Consider the following 20,881-nt stretch of genomic DNA (forward strand, 5'->3'; position numbering starts at 1 on the left):
TGCAGTTTCTGACCTGTTCAGCGGTGCTTGCCATGGCGGTCTTTGCCCTGGTTCAGCGTTGCTTGCCATGGCGGTCTTTGCCCTGTTCAGCAGTGCTTGACTTTGCTGTCTCTGACCTGTGCAGCGGTGTGTGCCATGGCGGTCCCTCATTGCCCAGCGGGGCTGTGGCTGCCGGGGCCCTCCTGGGCACTGACTCTGGCAGTGGTCTCCTGACCAGTGACGATTGGGCTGCCCTCCTGGGCTCTGACTCTGGCGGTGGACTCCTGACCAGTGACGATTGGGCTGCCCTCCTGGGCACTGACTCTGGCGGTGGACTCCTGACCAGTGACGATTGGGCTGCCCTCCTGGACACTGATTCTGGCGGTGGTCTCCTGACCAGTGACGATTGGGCTGCCCTACTGGGCACTGACTCTGGCGGTGGACTCCTGACCAGTAACGATTGGGCTGCCCTCCTGGGCACTGACTCTGGCGGTGGTCTCCTGACAAGTGACGATTGGGCTGCCCTCCTGGGCACTGACTCTGGTGGTGGTCTCCTGACCAGTGACGATGGGGCTGGCTGTGGCGTCCTGGGCAGCGGGGATGATGGCGGCCTTCTCCGCATGCTGCTCTTCCCAGACTGTGGCGCTTTCTTCTGCCCCTTACCCACCTTGGGAGGAGTCACAGCTGACTCAACACTCCCCCCAGGACCCTTGTGAGCGGCTTTGCCGGCAGGAGTCTTCACCCTCTCCCATCAGGCACTGTCCAACTTCTGGTGCTTCACGGGGGGGACTGGCTGTGCTTTGGCTCCGTGTCACACTGGCTGCCCTGGTGCCCGGTGCACTCCACATACCTCTAACAGGCACCACTGGTACCGGACATTTTTTGGCTGAGGTGCTACTACGGGACCTATGAATTGGAGGGCGGGGTGGTGGGAAAGAGGTCAACGTTGCTCAGGAAAAGTTTCTGACGAACACTGGGACGGGTAGCTGGAGGGGGTCTGGGAGTGGAGGAAGAGGAGGTGGTTGTAGGAGGTGTAACTTTAGATGATTTGGGTGCAGGTGCATGTTCTGGAGGATGGATGGATGTTGGGTGTGTGTGTGCCCGCGTTTGTGTACTTTGGGAGGGGGTGTCACGGACACACTGGGAGAGGACAACAGGGGACGTGTAAATGGTAGTGAGGGTGGTGAGTGCAGGTGAGCGGGGTGTGGTGCTGGGTGTTCTGGTGCGAGTCCTGATGGCTGTAGTGGTAGTGCATGCAGGTGAGAGTGTAGACGACACTGGGAGGTAGGATGGAGACGACGACGAGGGGGACACAGTGGAGGCAGTGGATGTTGCTGTGTCTGTATGTGGGTGATGCTTGTGTGAGTGCCTGTGGGATGTGTGGTGCCTATGTTTGCCTTAGCTGCCCTTGTGTGTTGAGGTGTGTTCAGGCTGGTCTGATGGTGTGCTTGGGATAGGCTGAGGTACAGGGGATTGGGTCTGGGTGGAGGAAGTTGGAGGGGGAGGCTAGACACTGGGACAATGGCTGCCATCAGTGCTGAGGCCAGAAATTGCAGGGTTCGATGATGGGCAGCCTGACCAGAATGAATGCCCTCCAGGAATGCATTAGTGTGTTGCAACTCCCTTTCTACACCCTGGATGGCATTCACAATGATAGACTGCCCAACAGTGAGTGACCTGAGGAGGTCAATGGCCTCCTCACTGAGGGCAGCAGGGGTGACAGGGGCTGAGGTGCCTGGGGCGAAGGTGATACCCACCCTCCTCGGTGAGCGGGCACGGGGCGAAGGCTGAGGGGCTGCTGGGAGGGCGGTGCTGGTAGGGTGGGTGGCGGCTGTACCTGTAGAAGTGGGGGGCACAGATGGTGCCGCCACCACAAGGGAGCTCCCATCGGAGGATGAGTCTGTGTCGCTGGTTGCTGATCCGGTGACTGCCGTGAAGCTCCCCTCGCCCTCCGTCCCACTGGTGTATTCAGAGTCTGTGGTGTGGCCCTCCATGGCCATGTGCAGCCCCCTCGTGCTCCGGTGTCACTGTACCTCCTTCTGATGATGCTGATGCACAAAAGAACAGGGAGAGCACAAAAAGGGGTGGGGAAACAGAAGAAAGACAGGTTGAGTGCATGGCTTACCGCTACCGTTGGCGGACAATACAGACACAGCAGCCCCCTGCACTACGCCGTGCTCTTGGGTTCTACAGATGCAGTTCCTGGGATCTGGCCTACATGGCTATGGTGAACATCTGCACACATAGATGACACAGGGGCTGTATACCTGTACTTGGCACTCTACAGAGGTGGGGTGGGGTGGCACATGGCCTGCATTACGGAGGGGCCTAGCCTACGGAACTCGCTCTGGCCTAGGAAAACCCACAGCCCTCCTCCCCCACCCAGACCCCACCACTGCGCGCAAAGTCAGCAGAATGAGAGTGTACTCACCCCCTTGTGTCTGCTGTGATGCCCTCATGCGCCCATCCAACTCAGGGTAGGCCACCGCCAGGATCCGGAACATCAGGGGGGTCATGGTGCGACAGGCACCCCTCCCACGTTGGGAGGCCATCCCCAGCTGAGCCTCCGCCATCTTCTTGCTCCAGCGGCGAATGTCCTCCCATCTTTTACGGCTGTGGGTACTCCGTCTCTGGTGGACCACCAGTGTCCAGACGTCCTTGGTGATGGCACGGCAAATATCCTTCTTCTGGTGGGCGCTGACCTACATGACATGTACAGGGGAAGAAGAGAAGTCATTACCAACTGAACCGTTGAAGTGAGTGGCCCACATCCCTGCCCTTGCCATGTGGCACATGCATTCACACTCCTTCATGCTCGCAGAACTCTGCCCCCTTCCTTCCTACATCCAGCCCTCTCCACCCAGGCATAGCCCATACAACTTGCACCCTATGTACTCACCTGTTGGTCTGGAGGACCGTAGAGTAGCGTGTACTGGGGGAGGACCCCGTCCACGAGCTTCTCCAACTCCTGTGCAGTGAAGGCAGTGGCCCTTTCCCCAGACGCACGTGCCATATTCTCTTCCAGACCGAGGTCACAGCAGCACTTGCAGTGTAGGTCCACTCCTGTCGAAGATCAGGTATCGAGTGTTTCAACAGATAGAAAATGACGGTCACGTCCGCAGCGGTGATGTCCGCGGCGGTGCGTATCTTCACCGCCGGCGCACTTCGTCATTGGCTCCTGGGACCCATAGGGTCCAATGTTAACCCAATGCAGCATTGCGCCGCGGTCTACGACCGCATACCGCGACGGTGTACAACGCCAGCGCAGTTACCTCACATCCCATTGTCCCACTTTACAGGTCAGGCATCCGCCATTTCAGGGGCCCACATGGCTTCATTTTCAAAACGCAACAAACACCTAGGCCTGGACTCAACACACATACAGACAACTTTTTGGATTTTGTTTTGTGTTCTGTGTAGCTGTGGGTACATACCTCTGAATTGCTTGACTCTGTGGTCGCTGTTGTCCTTCCTAGGCACCGTCAGCTGGGACATGTGAGAAGATGGCGGAATCCTCCGGTGTACCGACTGCTCGTGGATCTGTTGACAATGGAGGAGCGACATTTAATCATCACCTACAGGTTTGACCGTGCCACAATCCAGGAACTGTGTACCCAGTTGGAGCCAGACCTTATGTCACCAATCCGCCATCCCACAGGAATCCCCCCTCAAGTGCAGGTGCTATCAGTGCTCCATTTCCTAGCAAGTGGGTCATTTCAAACCACAGTGGCCATGGCATCAGGGATGTCCCAGCCTATGTTTTCCAACGTGTTGTCCAGAGTGTTGTCTGCCCTGCTGAAACACATGAGGAGCTACATCGTTTTCCCTCAGGTGGAGGATTTGGCTACAGTTAAAGGTGACTTCTATGCCCTGGGACATATCCCTAACATCATAGGTGCCATTGATGGGATCCATGTAGCTCTGGTTCCCCCCCCCCACAGGAGTGAACAGGTGTACAGGAACCGGAAGAGTTATCATTCCATGAATGTACAGATGGTATGTTTGGCAGACCAGTACATCTCGCAGGTAAATGCTATGTTCCCTGGCTCAGTGCATGACGCCTACATCCTGCGGAATAGCAGCATCCCTTATGTGATGGGTCAACTCCAGAGGCACCGGGTGTGGCTATAAGGGGACTCTGGTTACCCCAACCTGTCATGGCTACTGACCCCAGTGAGGAATCCCAGGACCAGGGCAGAGGAACGCTACTATGAGGCCCATGGGCGGACTAGGAGGGTGATCGAACGCACCTTCGGCCTCCTGAAGGCCAGGTTCAGGTGCCTCCATATGACAGGTGGTTCCCTATTCTACTCACCAAGGAAGGTGTGCCAGATCATCATCGCCTGCTCTATGCTTCACAATCTTGCTTTGCGACGCCAGGTGCCTTTTCTGCAGGAGGATGGTCCAGATGACGGTGTTGTGGCAGCTGTGGAGCCTGTGGACAGTGATGAGGAGGAAGCAGAGGAAGAAGACATTGACAACAGGGACTCAGTCATACAGCAATATTTCCAGTGACACACAGGTGAGAACACTTTCTTTACTAATACATTTACTTTCACACTTCTACCTCTATCCTGTCTGTCAATTTCAAGCAGTATTTGGTAACTGAGTTGTACATTTCCATTACGGTTTCACAGGTGTGTTTACCAAAGTGTGTCATCTGCTTGCATCCTTCATGGACTTGTGATGTGTGACACAGGTATGTTGACATTACATTTTCGAACGGATTTTGTCATTGTCATTGCTAATACACATTTTCAAAATCACAGACTGACTCCAGATTGTTTTGTGGTTCAAGGGTGTTTATTGAAGTGCTAATTATTGGAGGGGGTGGTAAAATAGTGATGGGTGATGGTGGAGGAATGTCCATGGCACAGTCCAGTCTATTAGTCTCACAGGTGCACTGCCCATATGGGCATAGGAAGTGGAGCTGGGGCAGTTCCAATATGGACAGGGTTACAAAGTGGGACATTGGGATGACAATCAGGGTGGTCTCATTTCTTCGCGGGGTCTTGCCATCGTGCTCTGTCCTGTTCCTGGATCTCAGGGACCGCTTGCGGGGTGGTTTTCTGTCTGCAGGGGGTGGGGTGCTGGTGTGGTGGTCCTGTGTGTGGGGCGTCCTGTCCACTAGCGCCGGCGGAGGTGGTGGGGCAGTTCATCGTCAAGGCTAGTGTCAGGGGCCCCTTGGAGTGCCACGTTGTCCCTCATGGTGTACTGTATGTCCTTCAGCACCCCTACGATGTTGCCCAGGGCGGAGCTGATGGTTCTGAGTTCCTCTCGGAACCCCAAATACTGTTCCTCCTGCAGGCGCTGGGTCTCCTGAAACTTGGCCAGGTCCGTAGCCATCGTCTCCTGGGAGTGGTGGTATGCTCCCATGATGGAGGAGAGGGCCTTGTGGAGAGTGGGTTCCCTTGGCCTGTCCGCTCCCTGTCGCACAGCAGCCCGCCCAGTTCCCCTGTGTTCCTGGGCCTCCGTCCCCTGGACCGTGTGCCCACTACCACTGCCCCCAGGTCCCTGTTGTTGTTGGGGTGGTGGGTTATCCTGGGTTCCCTGTAGTGGTGGACACACAGCTGATTGACGTGTCCTGGGGACAGAGGTATGGGCCTGCTGGGTGGGTGCTGTACTGGTGTTTCCAGAGGGTGGAAGGTCAGTGTTGGGCTGTGCCTGTGTGAGGGGAACCGAATGTCCTGAGGCCCACGATGGTCCGGGCTGGTCATCTGGATCCAGTTGGCCAGAGCTGCTGTCATCACTGTGGGCCTCTTCTGTGGGTGGGGTAGAGATGTCTGGACCCTCCTGTCTGGTGACGTTAGGTAATGGTCCTGCAGGGGTATAAAAACATGATTATTGCATCTGTGTGTGTCATGGTGTGCAATGGGTGGGTGAGCGTGTACCCCAGTGCTAGCATTCCTGTGTGGGGGCTTGTGGGATGATGGTTAGGGGTTGTTATGGGTATGTACAGTGGGCATGCTTTAGTGATGGGTGTCCATGCTTTGTTGTGTCATGCAGGGCTTGGTGTTGGGATGGGTGGTTTGTGTTATTAGTACATTAGTGAGGAGTTGGAGTGATAGGGGAGGGGGTGAGGGTGGGGGTGTGTGATAGCATGCAGGTAGGGTGGGGTATATGATAGTTAAGATTTGACTTCCCAGTGTCCATTCCTCCACCGACTCCTCCGAGGCCCTCAGGATGCATAATGGTCAAGACCTGCTCCTCCCATGTTGTTAGTTGTGGGGGAGGAGGTGGGGGGCCGCCGCCAGTCCGCTGAACCGCGATGTTGTGCCTGGAGACCACGGAACGCACCTTCCCCTGTAGGTCGTTCCACCTCTTCCTGATGTCCTCCCGATTTCTTGGGTGCTGTCCCACTGCGTTGACCCTGTCCACGATTCTTCGCCATAGCTCCATCTTCCTAGCTATAGAGGTGTGCTGCACCTGTGATCCAAATAGCTGTGGCTCTACCTGTACGATTTCTTCCACCATGACCCTGAGCTCCTCCTCCGAAAACTTGGGGTGTCTTTGGCGTGCCATGGAGTGGTGTAGGTGATGTGTGGGGTGGTGTATGTGGTGATGAGTGTGGTGATGTGTAGTGGTGTGGGGTGTTTTGTGCGTGGATGTTGTGTTGGTGATGGTGTTGTGTGCCTCTGTGTGGTGGGGCTGTCTATTGCTGTGCTCTCACTGTCACCTTCTTCTCTAATTTTTGGTTGTAGGGGTTTGTGGGTGATGTGGGTGTGTGTTTTATATTGTGTTGGGTGTGTGGGAGTGGTGTTTGTATGTGTATCAGGTGTGTGTATTTTGAATTGTCCAATGTGGCGGTGTTTTGGAGATGTGTGTGTATTTTGAGCGCAGCGGTGTGTACCGCCAATGGAATACCGCAGTTGAAAGACCGCCGCGTGGATTCATGGGTCCTAATAGCATGGGCGTGTTTCTGTTGGCGTGACGGTGGAAGATTTGTTTTCGGCAGTTTATCACTGACCTTTGGTGTGGCGGACTTGTGTGGGTGTCTGAATTTCGGCAGATTCCGAGATGTGGGTCATAATAGCTGTGGCGTAATTCCACGGCCGCAGCGGTGTATTGGCGGTCTTCTGCACGGCGGTAAGCGGCTTTTACCGCCAATGTTGTAATAACCCCCTTAATCTCCCTATCTTAAATAAAAATATATTTGATCTTCTGCAGTTTAGCTGGTGCTCATGATAACTGCTCCAATGCCTTTGGGGCGAGTTCTTGCTATATAAAATTGCTAAAAAAATCTTAACGATTTGGGAATGTGGGCCACTTATTTTGGAATGCCTGAGCCAAATTGTGATCCCAACCTGACCCTGCATAGATCCTTTTTACGTTTACATTTGAGTCCCACCAATTTCCATGGACAAAAGGGGCCAATGAGGTATTGAAAGAATCTTACTATTTTCTAACAAGTACTAAAAAATCACTTGCAGGACATTGACCTACCAAAAGGGTCGGTGCTCATGCAACATATGGATTGCCTCCTAGTCTCCAACTTGTCACTTGAAACTTCATGCATAGATTTCCTTACAATGTTGATTGAATTAACTAAGCGAGGCCACAAGGCATCACTTTCTAAATCATATAGTTGTGACAGCTTGGGCCAGATTTACATGGCTCTTGCACCACTAGAGCGGCAATTTTTGTGATGCTGCGATGGTGCTGTGCAGTGGGCCACATTTACCAAGCGGCGCTAAGCCACTATGTGTGGCTTAACACTACCTTATAAATATGGGCCCATCCGATGCAGTTTTCTGCATCAGAGGGGCATGCAATGGGTGTTGCTGTGGGTGTTCCACCCCAACACCCATTACTTTTGACGCTGCCCCAGATTTACAACAAGTCTGACATCTGTGGCAGCCAAAAACTAACGCCATCCCAGGGGTGGTGTTAGCATGGCACAACAAGGAGGAATACTTTTATTCCTCCTCGTTTTTGCTTTTACCTTGTGTGCTGTATTCTGCAGCACACAAAAAGCAAAAGGCCATAAATGATTGTTTATGTGCAAGAAGGGATACCTTCCTGCACGTAAACAATCATTCAAAAATTATGATTTGGTACTTCTACGTGTGATACATTTTGCAGAACACATAGAAGTGCCAAATTGCCATTGTTTATGTGCACAAAGGGACACCTTCCTGCACATGATCAATCAATCCCCTCAACCCAGACACCCTTGCACTATGGTGCAAGGATGCCTGCATTGGCACTGGCAGCAAATCTAGCGCCGGCGCAGGGGGAAACACAGGGGTCCACTGTGTTTAAGTAAATATGGTGTATCCCTGCATTTCTAAAGTGACGCAGCGCGGTACTTCAACTTTTGGCACAGCACTGCACTGAGCCACTTTTTAGTAAATTTGGCCTATTGTGTCCTATGCTTCTACTACAATGACCCACAGCTGGGTACAAGTGGTCCTTGCTATTGGTAAACCAACAACCAACAGCGAGATACGCCAGTTTGTGGGTGCTGCTGAGTACTGTATGCTGTGGACCCCAAACTTTTCTCTCCTGGCAAAACACTTGTTCACCCTGATGTCTGATAGTAGTCTGGATCCTGTTCAGAGGGTTCCAGAGAGGGATGAAGCTTTTGTATCTTGAAGCGCATCTTGGTTTACGCTCCAGCTCTGGGTCTCTAAGAAATATTTTACTTTATAGTGCCATGAGCTACAAGGTGTCGCTTCTGGAGCTTTGACTCAACCCTTCCCTGTCAAACAACGTCCTGTAGGCTATGATAAACAAGTCACTGACAACTTTCTTGGGTATCCTTTAACTGTTTCTGTCACATATGTGGCAGCTTCGTTTCTTCTCTCAAGCACTCAGCCTCATTCAGTGCAACTTCAAATTCTTCTGGGGAACCCCAATCTGACAATAGTGCAATGTGCTAAACTGCATCCTGCTGTGCTTCTGTCCCTCTAGCAATGGAGAACCTTATGATTGCCCCAAGGTGGTTGCTACCACCACTCTAATGCTGTGTTCTACACTGATGGTTCGATGATGGGAGATGAAACTGGCCCTTTGTGTGCTGGTTATGCTATTTGCGCTGATTTTGTTGTGACTAACTCTGCATCAGTACCAAAAACTGGCAGCACAAATGTTGCAGAGCTGGGGGCACTATCAAGAACATGTATGTTAGATGTGGAGATACAGGTCAGTATATATACTTATATTCACTATGCTTTTAAGTCAATCATGCAACAGCTCAACTGTGCAAATGAGGGGTTCTTGACCTCCTATGGTTCCACGATCTCTTAAGCTGTACTAATACAAGCTTTGCTTGATGCAAATCATCTGCCTGCTGAAACTGCAGTTGGCCACTGTCATGCTCACACCAAAGGGAAAAGGAGAGTGCTAGCGGCAATGTTTCCTTTGATGTGGCCACACAGCATGCTGTGCTACCTGGAACACCTGAAACAGTCCCCTATCTTGGCACTTTGTTTGAGTCTGCAAAGCATTATGTTCCTGATATTGTGACCATGCAGCAGGCGTGGATGCTTTCCTGAGCGCTTATTGGCTGTCACAATCTAACTTCTATGTGTCACATGATTGCCTCCCTGCCAACCTATTGGGGTGGTCAGAAGTTTTTCTGTGCAGACTAATAGATAAAATCACAACTGCAAAAACATTCTTAATGGACATTGTTCCACATGTTTGTGTGCCACAGATAACAGACACTGATCAGAGCCCTGTTTGCTGCAAGGGGGTTTTAAGTTCATTCTGAAGTGTCTAGGGATAACACAACAAATCCATATTCTGTAATATCCCCAATCTTCGGGCACTGTTGAGTGCTTCAATGGCCAGATCAAAAACAAGTTGTTATAGCTCTGGCAGGAGACAGCATTACCTTTGGTTCTGAGCATTAGACTGAGCCCCAATAAAAAGCAAGGAGTGACTTCTTACAAGATTCTCTTTGGTCAGCCGTTGCCCCACCCTGAACACTGCTGGCTACTATATGTTTCTCTGATCATGAGGAAGAAAAGTTGGTGTCATGAAGCAGAAGTTTGCAAAAGGCACTGACCACATATCAAAGTGTTGCTCTATCAGCTCAACCTTTACCTTTTGTAGGTCCAGCGAGCGCACAACCTGAAGCCAGGGACTGGGTCTGCGTTCGGGAGTTCCAGAGAAAGAACTGCCTGGGACCCAGATAGAGTAAACTATGCCAGGTCCTTCTACCAACACCTGCCACTGTTAAAGTCCAGGCACGACCAACTTGGATCCATTCGACTCACATTAAAAAGTGCCCTGCACCAGGGAAGCAAGCTGAACAAAAGACCACTGTAGGCTGTGAAAATAAAACAGAGACTGGGTAAGAAAGATGTGGTTTTGGTCTTGTACACGTCCAAATTGGAAAAGAACTGTATACACAAAGCAAGCCAGGTAATGGTGGCAAGTAAGATACACTTCCCAAATGTGGTATAAGTATAAATATAGCGTATTAGGTAGAAAGCTGTGGGGCAATGCGGTTGAGTGCGCTCCACTACCCTAGAGCGTACATTGGTGTTCAGACAAACACCTATTAATATTGATTACAGACACTGCCGCACTAAAAAAGTACATAGATAAACCAGTCCTTCAGTTAAGAATAGTTGCGAAATGTTTCTTTATTAGAAGGCATCAGAATAGGTCCATCGAGTGATCAATGTTCCTTAACCACGGCCATTGTATTCAGTTGGATGAACATCATTGCATAAGGAACCCAACACGTGTTTCGTCACACCAAGTGACTTTTTCAAGGCTGCAAGGTATATACAACAGTTATGGTAATAAATACCCTTTCAAGGCACGTTCGAGGATGATAGCATGTTAAATGCAGTGTGAGAGTACAAATGGTGAATCATGCGTCAACAAAGGAGAAAAAGTGATGAGTTGCCTGTATACCAATAAAAAAGGAAAGCAGTGAGAGAAATGGTCATGAAAGCACACCTATTATATAAGTAGGAGAGTCAGAGCACCCTGCGACAGCATATCCTAAGTACCATAGCTCAGTAGTGATGGCATTGGAAGCATGCTATAAATAAAATGCTGTATTAAAGCCCCATCATCAACATTCATGCTCGTTATATGCTGAAAATGTACAGGAGGTTATCTAGGAATGGTGATAGTGTATAATAACAGAAAAATGAAGAAAAGCATACCTCAAAGCGAAGGCGCGGTCTGGAAAGTGCCACATGAATGTAGAAAGGAGACAGACTATGCCTCACAAATATAATTTTGAGTAACTCATTCATAGTAGTTACATAAAAGAAGAATGGAAGTTTTGTGAGACCATGATAAGTCTCAAGTCTGTGAAGGAATAATATTCTAGGTGATATTTGAGAACGTAGAATATCTAGAAAATATTTAAAATTTATGGAAAAGGCGTGGACTATATGTGGACTGATTACTATAGATAATGGCAAATGTAATAAAAATGATAAGCACAAGTATCTTGAAGTGGAAAAAGTAGTGGAAAAGCTAGTAAACAATCAACAGCTATTATGTATGGTGAGAGTTTATAGCATGTGATACAGTCAAGTGAAGTTAGAGCTGAAGGTGCAAGGAAAAAATGTAGGAAACAACTCAAAGGCAAAAGTAGGCGCATTATAGGGTAGACAGGTTCGGAACTTCAAATTAAAAATGACTAAAGCACGAGCACGAAGCTGTGGGTAAAATCTGCTGTGATGCCGGTATATATTACGAGTGGCAGTAGTAGAGGTAAACGGTCTGTCTTAAAAAAAAAAAAGGCCCACAGACAAGCCAAAGATGATATGTATAAATTAGCTTACCTCTGAGTACATGCCGAGGAAGGTGCTGGCGTGGTGATGAGTGAAAAAACGTCGGCCATGTTAATGAGGCATTTAAAGGCTGGGTGGACATGGACATAGAAAAAGGGAGGGAAGTCAAATGTGACAGCCATTTTGGAGTATGGTAAAAATCTGTATTAAAACGAAACAAACAACGAGGGGACCAAAGGTAATTAATGATTTATGCCAAAAGATTGGCATACCCAGGAACTTTCTTGTGGATGAAAGTGCTAGCGTCAAGACATGTAAATAAAATGTCAGCCATGTTGGTGAGCCATAAAGGAGCTCCATGGACATAGAAAAGGGCGGTAGACAGTAGGAGAGAGAATCAGATATAGTGGTCATATTTAGAGTGTAGTGAGGCATGCGTGTTATACTGGTGATAATGTTGAAGTGTGTAGAGAAGGGGAGATAAAGGGGAAGATAGAAGGTAAAGAGAAACATAACAGTGATACCAATAAGGAGAAAAACACATAGTGTGATTCCATAACAACCTAAGTAATCTGCAAATCGTAAAGCGCTATACAGGGTAAGCATAGTGACAGCAATTTGAAGCCAGCTTTACAAAAATAAGGGGCAAAGTATATAAATAAACATATAGAAACAGACATGTATATTGTGACAATTATATACTTGAGTATAAGAAAAAATAGTCTATAAATATTATATACAGTGCAACAGAGAGCTATAAGTAACATGACTGGATACAAAGTGCCAATAGAGAACAAAGTAACTTGAATGTGATGACGTAGTAACAACCTCCAATATGATTACTAAAAAGTTAGTGGAGGAATGAAGAAATTATTATACAATTGGATAGTATTCCAAAAGTAGTTCTAGAGAGCATGTATATATATACACACCAGCACAACAAACATTAATTTGAATGTGTACTAGAGGAAAACATGTAATTCCCTATCCACGTTTAGGCCCAGATCAACTGCACGAAGTTTGATGATCCATTTGGCTTCACATTTTCTGACCTTGGTGACCAAATCGCCCCCTCTAGCCTCACTAGTGATGCGTGTGATGCCATGGGATCTGATCCCTAGGACCTTAGATTTCGTATGTGCTGAATTGTAATGGACAGCCAAAGGTCAGTTGGGGTGATTGTTCCTAGTGGCTCTGATGTGCTCTTGAATTTGTTCTTTAAGTGGACGAATAGTACTTCCCACATAGATAAGTCCACATAGGCAAATGATACAGTATGCCGTTGAATTTACTGTTACAATTAATAAACTGTTGTATCTCATACATATATGTAGAGTTATATGAAAACATAACCAGTTTATCCAAGACAAATTGACAGACATTACAACATGAGCATCTAAAAAAGCTCCTAGGTTGGGGCGGTAGCCAATTAGAGGATTGATTATATGTGTTCATCTCGATGTAACTAGGGCATAATTTATTTCTAAGTGTCTGTCCACGATGGAGGTGATCTGTGGTCTCTTAATAATTTATTTATGTAATGCCTTATCTCGTAGCAGAAGATGCCAATGGCGTTTAAAAATGTGATATTCAACATGACTTTGTTGGTTAAATGCAGTAATCATATTAATGTGTCTTTCCTTAGGCTTTGGACCTGCTCCCTGTGTCAAAAGGGATGCACGTGAAGTGTTGAGAATTTTGGTTTTAGCTTTTGATGTGATTTTTTAGAGTAACCTTTTTGTAGGAACCGTAGTTCAACCAATTCCAATTCCTGCATACAAACATTTTCACCACTACAATTGCGTCGTACTCTGGTCATTTCTCCTAGTGGAATGGCATTAATCTGTGATGATGGGTGAGCACTATGAGCATGGAGTATTGAATTGCAAGCAGTAGATTTCCTATACAGTTGGGACATAATCTTATTGTCGCGCGGCGGCGGCCCGTGGCGTCTACTGGCCGGGCCGCGGTGGGAGCCGCGGCCTGGGTTGGGGGTCGCGGAGCCCCCGGCGGCCCTTTTTTCCGTGGGTGTTGTTGTGGGGTGTCGTCGCCCCCCCCTCCCCCCAGCATCACAAACTTACCGGGTGCCCCATTTCAGGGCCTTCCTTTCCTCCTTATAATTCCTGGAGCCATGCCTTCTCCTTCCCAGCACACCTTGCACCTCTCTTTTCCCTGCATGCATCTGTTCCCTTTTTACTATGGTGCCTTTTCCTATCTATTTCTATAAGCCCCTTCCCAATCCATAATGGTGGTGTTACTTCTTCCTGTCTATCACTTCCTGTCTAGGGGTATATAAGGGGAACCAATTCTTCTTCTCATTGCGTTGCAACACTTCTGCTGTGGTGGTCACGCTCCGGCTGGTCTTCGCTTGGACTCCAGTTGTTCCTGTTTTTTCCTCTGCTTTCCAGTATTTCCAGACTTCTGAGTGCTAATTCCTTGTATCCTCCTTCTGTTACAGGGTGTTCCTGTTGGAGGTTTTTTCCCCTTTGGGTTTTTCCTCTGGGACTCCTTCTGGAGGGCACAGACTGTGATGGCGTACTACTGTCAACAGCACACTGACTACAATAAGGGGTCACCCCTACCTCGGTCAGAGTAGGACTTGCAGGAACCGGGGCCGCACACCATCCCTATCCGATACAGACGGTAAGCCAAGGGTGAATCGTGACACTTATTGTTTTGATTATATAAGGTAAGATCAAGAAACTCAATACTTTAATTTTTTATGTGTTGTGTAAAGCACAGGTTGTAATCATTATTATTAAGGTGCTCACATAGGGGATCATTACAACCCTGGCGGAAGGCGGAGAACCGGCGGTAAGACCGCCAAAAGGCTGGCGGTCTTACCTTGTGGAATTATGACCACGGCGGTTACCGCCATGGTCATCCGCCGGTTCTCCGTTCCGCCCACCAGGGCGGAGACGACCGCTGGGCTGGCGACCTGGGTCTCCAGTCCGCCGCCCGTTTCTGTACCGCCGGCGGTATTTGGACCCGGCTTACCTCAGTGGATTTCCAGCGGTTTGAACTGCCATAAAATCCATGGCGGTAAGCACTATCAGTGCCAGGGAATTCCTTCCCTGGCACTGATAGGGGTCTCCCCCACCCCGACTCCCTCCCCTACACCCCCCACCACCCCTGCCCCCCCCAAAAGTGGTAGGGCCCCCCTCCCCACCCCGACCCCCAACATCACATAACTCACACACACCCGACACGCATGGAGGCACCACCAACACACACACACCTCGACATACATGCCAACATCCACACACACAGTCAGACACGCACACCCACATTCAAACATACACGGACACATCCATACAGATATACCCACAGACATACACGCACTCATTCCCATACTCACGACACCCCCGCAAGCATACACGCACTCACACACCAATCTACATACTCAGACGCACACCCCCATGCACGCACACAACACACAACACCCCCCTCCCTTAACGGACGATCGACGTACCTGCTCCGTCGATCCTCTGGGAGGGGACGGGAGCCTTGGAGGCAGCTCCGCCGAAACCACACCGCCAACAGAACACTGCCACTGCGAATTACAGGACGTGATTCGCTGGGCGGTGTTCTGTTGGCGTGGCGGTGGAGGTGGAGCAACCTCCACTTCCCCGCCGCCCACCAGTATGGCTGTTGGCGGCTCTCCGTCCGTAAAGGGACGGAGAGCTGCCAACGGTCATAATAGGCCGAGCGGCAAACTGCCTGCACTGGCGGTCTTCCGCACGGCGGTCCCTCGGCGGTCTTGAAAAAAGACCGCTGAGGTCAAAATGACCCCCATAGTGTTTCAAATTGTTCTGCACTGCCTGTCCAGGTTAGGATAATGTCATCAATATATCTTCCCCAATATAAAATGCGGGCAAGACATCCATAGGTGATGTTTCTCAAAATGGCCCATGTATAAACTTGCATATGATGGAGAAAATGTAGCACCCATGGCCACTCCCTGGATCTGGTTGTACCAATCGTCATTGTATACAAACACAATATTATTTTCCAGAACCAGATTAGTCAATTCAATCAGCATAGTGGTGTGCTCAAAAAGGTTTGCGTCTCTATCTGAGAGGATGGCAGAGAGTGTTGAAATGCCTTTATCTAGTAGAATGCAAGTGTATACGGTGACAACGTCAAGTGTAGCGAAATTACATTCAGGCGTCCTGTCAATATCCTCTAGTTGGCAAAGTAAATGTTTAGTATCACGAATATATGATGGTAAATTTTGCACCAGTGGTTGAAGATAAACATCCATAAATTCTGAAATATGTTCTGTGGGGAAGCCTATCCCAGATATGATAGGTCATCCTGGTGGAAACGGACCTGGTTTGTGTACTTTAGGTAAAATGTATATGATTGGTGCACATGGAGTCATATTAAGCATATATTTGAACTCTGAGTCAGTGATAATGCAAATATCTCACCGGTATGTCAGTTTATCCTTAATCATGTTGGTAATGAAAGTTAGAGGGTTACCACTAAGTCTAGCATAGGCTCGACCATCCTTAAGTTGTCTGTCTATCTCATTGATGTAATCATTGCGATTCATTATAACCACTTTACCCCCTTTGTCAGCTTCTCTAATGACTATGGCGGTCACTCTGACCGCGGCGGGCGGCGGTCGCCACCCGCCATGCGGTCACCGCCAAATGGCCGCTCCGCGGTCAGGAGACCGCGGATGCCATTCTGGCTTTCCCGCTGGGCCGGCGGGCGACCGCCAAAAGGCCGCCCGCCGGCCCAGCGGGAAAGCCCCTGCAACATAGAAGCCGGCTCCGAATGGAGCCGGCGGTGTTGCAGGGGTGCGACGGGTGCAGTAGCACCCGTCGCGATTTTCACTGTCTGCAAAGCAGACAGTGAAAATCTTCATGGGGCCCTGTTAGGGGGCCCCTGCACTGCCCATGCCAGTGGCATGGGCAGTGCAGGTGCCCCAAGGGGCCCCACAACACCCGTTCCCGCCATCCTGGGAAACAGGCTGGCGGGAAAGGGGTCGGAATCCCCATGGCGGCGCTGCGAGCAGCGCCGCCATGGAGGATTCCCTGGGCCAGGGGAAAACCGGCGGGAAACCGCTGGTTCCCCTTTTCTGACCGCGGCTCTACCGCCGCGGTCAGAATGGCCCTGGAAGCTCCGCCAGCCTGCTGGCGGTGCTTCCGTGGTCCCAGGCCCTGGCGGTCATGGACCGCCAGGGTCGGAATGACCCCCTATGTCCTTGTTGTTAATTAATTATTTGAGAGGCCTAAACTCCCGATTTGTGAGGTTAGTATATAAATATATTGTGTTTCTTATGGTTATGTTTATGCTACAAACGGTACAAAGCTTTTGTGACTGCTTTGTAAAATATGTCAATAGAATTGTCTGAAGGGAGCACAGGTATGAAGGTAGATTGAGGTCAGAGGCTGCTATCTAAGTCACAATTCAGATGTTTTAATAATTCTGCCATGGATGGTGGATTGTCTTGTTCCAGGGACATCAATATATGGATGTCCTGAATGTCTTTGATAGTCCTGTTGCTAACTGGTGTAGACATAGGGGGTCATTCTAACTCTGGCGGGCGGCGGAGGCCGCCCGCCAGAGTTCCCCCTCCAGAACACCGCTCCGCGGTCCGAAGACCGCCGCGGTGATTCTGTGTTTCCCGCTAGGTTGGCGGGCGACCGCCAGGAGGCCGCCCGCCAGCCAAGCGGGAAACCCCTTCCCACGAGGAAGCCGGCTCCGAATGGAGCCGGCGGAGTGGGAAGGGTGCGACGGATGCAGTTGCACCCGTCGCGAATTTCAGTGTCTGCTAAGCAGACACTGAAATTCTTTGTGGGGCCCTCTTACAGGGGCCCCTGCAGTGCCCATGCCATTGGCATGGGCACTGAAGGGGCCCCCAGGGGCCCCACGACACCCCATACCGCCATCCTGTTCCTGGCGGCCGAACCGCCAGGAACAGGATGGCGGTATGGGGTGTCGGAATCCCCATCGCAGCGCAGCAAGCTGCGCCGCCATGAGGATTCCTAAGGGCAGCGGAAAACCGGCGGGAGACCGCCGGTTTTCCCTTTCTGACCGCGGCCAAACCGCCGCGGTCAGAATGCCCTTGAGAGCACCGCCAGCCTGTTGGCGGTGCTCTCGCGGTCGTTGACCCTGGCGGTCAATGACAGCCAGGGTCAGAATGACCCCCATAGTGTGGAGAATGGCGGGTGTATGAGGTATGATTAGTATTCACATTAGAGCTTAAGCAATAATCATATGACTGCTTGTCTTGGAATATAGGCCTTTTTTTTTTGCAGACTTTGAAGCCAGTGCATGATGGAAGGCCTCTGCACACTCAAGAGGCCTGCTAATATTTGGGGCCAAGGGTTAACACCGGGCAGGAGATTTACTCATTAGTGAAGGATTCTCACTGTAGCTGCGTTCCCTTCAGAGATAGTCTTAAAGGTCAACGTAAGCCTGGGAGCTGCCGGCGTACCAATGAGGTTTTGTGAGAATGGGGTACCTGCAGATTTGCAGGCCACCCTGTTAGGAAGGGTGTGTTAACACCGCTGCCAGAGCAGACTTTGTTCCTGACCATCCAAGAGCAGAGGCTCTCACCCCTTGAGGTCAGAAACATGTCTCTTGGTGGCAGACTGGCTAAAACTAGTCGGCCACTACACCAGCAGCTGGTAGGTTTCTAGGGGGCACCTTTAAGGTGCCCTCTAGGTGGATGTATTAATACATCCATCACTGAAATCAATGAGGGTTTATTAATATGAGATGTTTGATACCCAATATCCCTAGTTTCAATAAAGCCATAATGTGTCTGGGGAATTCTTACTGACTAGTGTCTAGGTCATGCTTTTAAAATGGCTTCTCTGGTCACTTGCTATGTCTAAGAATTGACAAAGACATAGCAGGGGTATGTCTGATCTTACAGATATGTCCACACATGTAATATATTGCACCCTGCCTTAGAGCTTTAAGGCCTGCCATAGGGGTGACTTACATATACTGTATGTAGTGTTTGAGGGCATGGCACACAGGCAGTGCACCATGTCGAGTTTTCACTATTAGCTGCACCAAGGCACTCAGATTGCAATGGCAGTCTGCATGTGCTTGGTAAAGGGTCCTTGAGGGTGACGCAATACTTGCTGCAGCCCTTGGGGACCCTCTTTGGTGCCCTTGCACTTTACTGCAGACTTACAGGGGTGCCAAAGGTATCGCCAATTGTGAAACAATTGTACAGTTCTAGGGAAAGAGATCTGGCACTGGGAACCTGGTTAGCTGGAACCCTGTGCACTTTTAGTCAAAACTGTGTCAATTACCATGCAAAACGTAGAGTGACCATGTAAAAAAGGGGCACTTTCCTACAGCTACCAGCAAATTTGTGGTTGGGAATTTTTTTCCCTTGTTAGCATTAGGGCCCAGGTCACCAATGATGCGCAAGAAACAGGTCCCGAACAACAGGAGAGTGAGATGTGGATTTGACTACCCATTTGTTTTACACAAAGTGGCAGACAGCCTGCATTGGGCCTTTGGCCTAGAAGTGATGGCCCAGTGGAGTAGACAGAGCAGTAGGTATCATTTGTGCCACAGGTGAAGTGGCATGGGGGTCAGGGGTGTGAGGGGCCAACTAAAACCCAATTGGTGCTATTTTACTATTCTTCCTTCTGTTAGGCCTCAGTGTACCACTGCTGTTCCAGTGTTGCTCTGGGCCTTGGACCAAATGCCCAAGACAGGGAAAACTTGAAGAAGAGGAGATGCCTTAGCTTAGGCCTACGAGAGATGGCAATGTGAGGAATCGGGCAAGATGGATGCCCATGTTTTCAACAAGGGGCAGAGCAAACTGCCCACTTTTTAAGGTAGTCACTCTCATTAGTAAAGCAGATTCAGTGGCACTGTGGTCCAAGAGTGTGAGGGGACCATGTCATCGCTATTTTGACTGCCTATAAACAACACTAACGCACAAAAAAAAATGATGGATGGAACACCTGAATTAACCTCATCCACCGGTAATGTACTCGGAGCCGCATCCCAATCCATGGTTATTTTGCACATCATGTAACCTCATTTTGGACCCAGCTGTATGCAAATCAATCTTGACCTCGCACCAATTGGAACAGTCCAGCCCGAACTGCCAAGTCAGGTCCTCCTTGAACCAGAACACAAGCAACCTAGGACCAGTTTTGCCCTAGTTATGGGCTCATCAGTCGAATACAGCTTGGCTCAAGTGACACAGAATGCATACGCCATGACTCTTGTCTGGGTATACCCATCCCTCTAAGGGCAATGCACTAAAGTATACAAAAAAGTAATGGATGGAATGCTCAAATTAATCTCAGCCACTGGTAATTACTTGGGCTGCATAACCAATCCATTGTTATTTTGTACACCATATCAGCTGAGTTTGGCCCAGCTATTTGCAAATCAGTCTAGAACCTGCTCCAATCGAAACAGTCCAGCTTTAACCACCAAGCAAGGTCCTACCTGAACTGGCACACATGCAACCCAGGATTGGTTTCACCCTAGCTATGCACTCATCAGCTGGGTAGAGCTTGGTCTCAATGACACAGTGTGCACGGGACCCACGTCTGGGCACGTTAGTCCGGCTTAGGACGACACACTAACGTATACTAAAAAGCGATGCAAGAAATGCTTGAATCAATCTCAGCCTCTAGTAATTACTCAGGCCGCAGCCAAGCCATCGTTATTTTGCACACCATGTCTCCTCAGTTTGGACCCAGCTATAAATCAAATCAGTCTTGACCCTGGTCCAGTCGGAACAGTGCAGCCTGAACTGCCAAGCCAGGTCCTCTCTAAACCAGAACACAAGCAACCCAGGACTGATTTCATCCTAGTTATGGGCTCATCAGCTGAATACAGCTTGGGTCAAGTGACACAGTGTGCAGGGGACCCACATCTGAGCATTTTCGTTCCACTTAGAGTGACACACTAAAGTATACAAGCAAATGAAAGATAGAATGCTTGAATTAGTCTCAGCCACTTGTAATTACTTGGGTCGCATCCAAAGCCATCATTATTTTGAACACCATGTCATCTCTGTTTGGACCCAGCTATATGCAAATCAGACTTGACCCTGCTCCTATTGGAACAGTCCAGCCCGAACTGCCAAGCCAGGTCCTCCCTAAACCAGAACACAAGCAACACAGGACCAATTCCATCCTAATTATGGGCTCATCAGACGGGTACAGCTTGGTTCAAGTGACACAATGTGG

The sequence above is a fragment of the Pleurodeles waltl genome, chromosome 9 (assembly GCF_031143425.1).
Source record: "Pleurodeles waltl isolate 20211129_DDA chromosome 9, aPleWal1.hap1.20221129, whole genome shotgun sequence".
NCBI classification, from domain to species: domain Eukaryota; kingdom Metazoa; phylum Chordata; class Amphibia; order Caudata; family Salamandridae; genus Pleurodeles; species Pleurodeles waltl.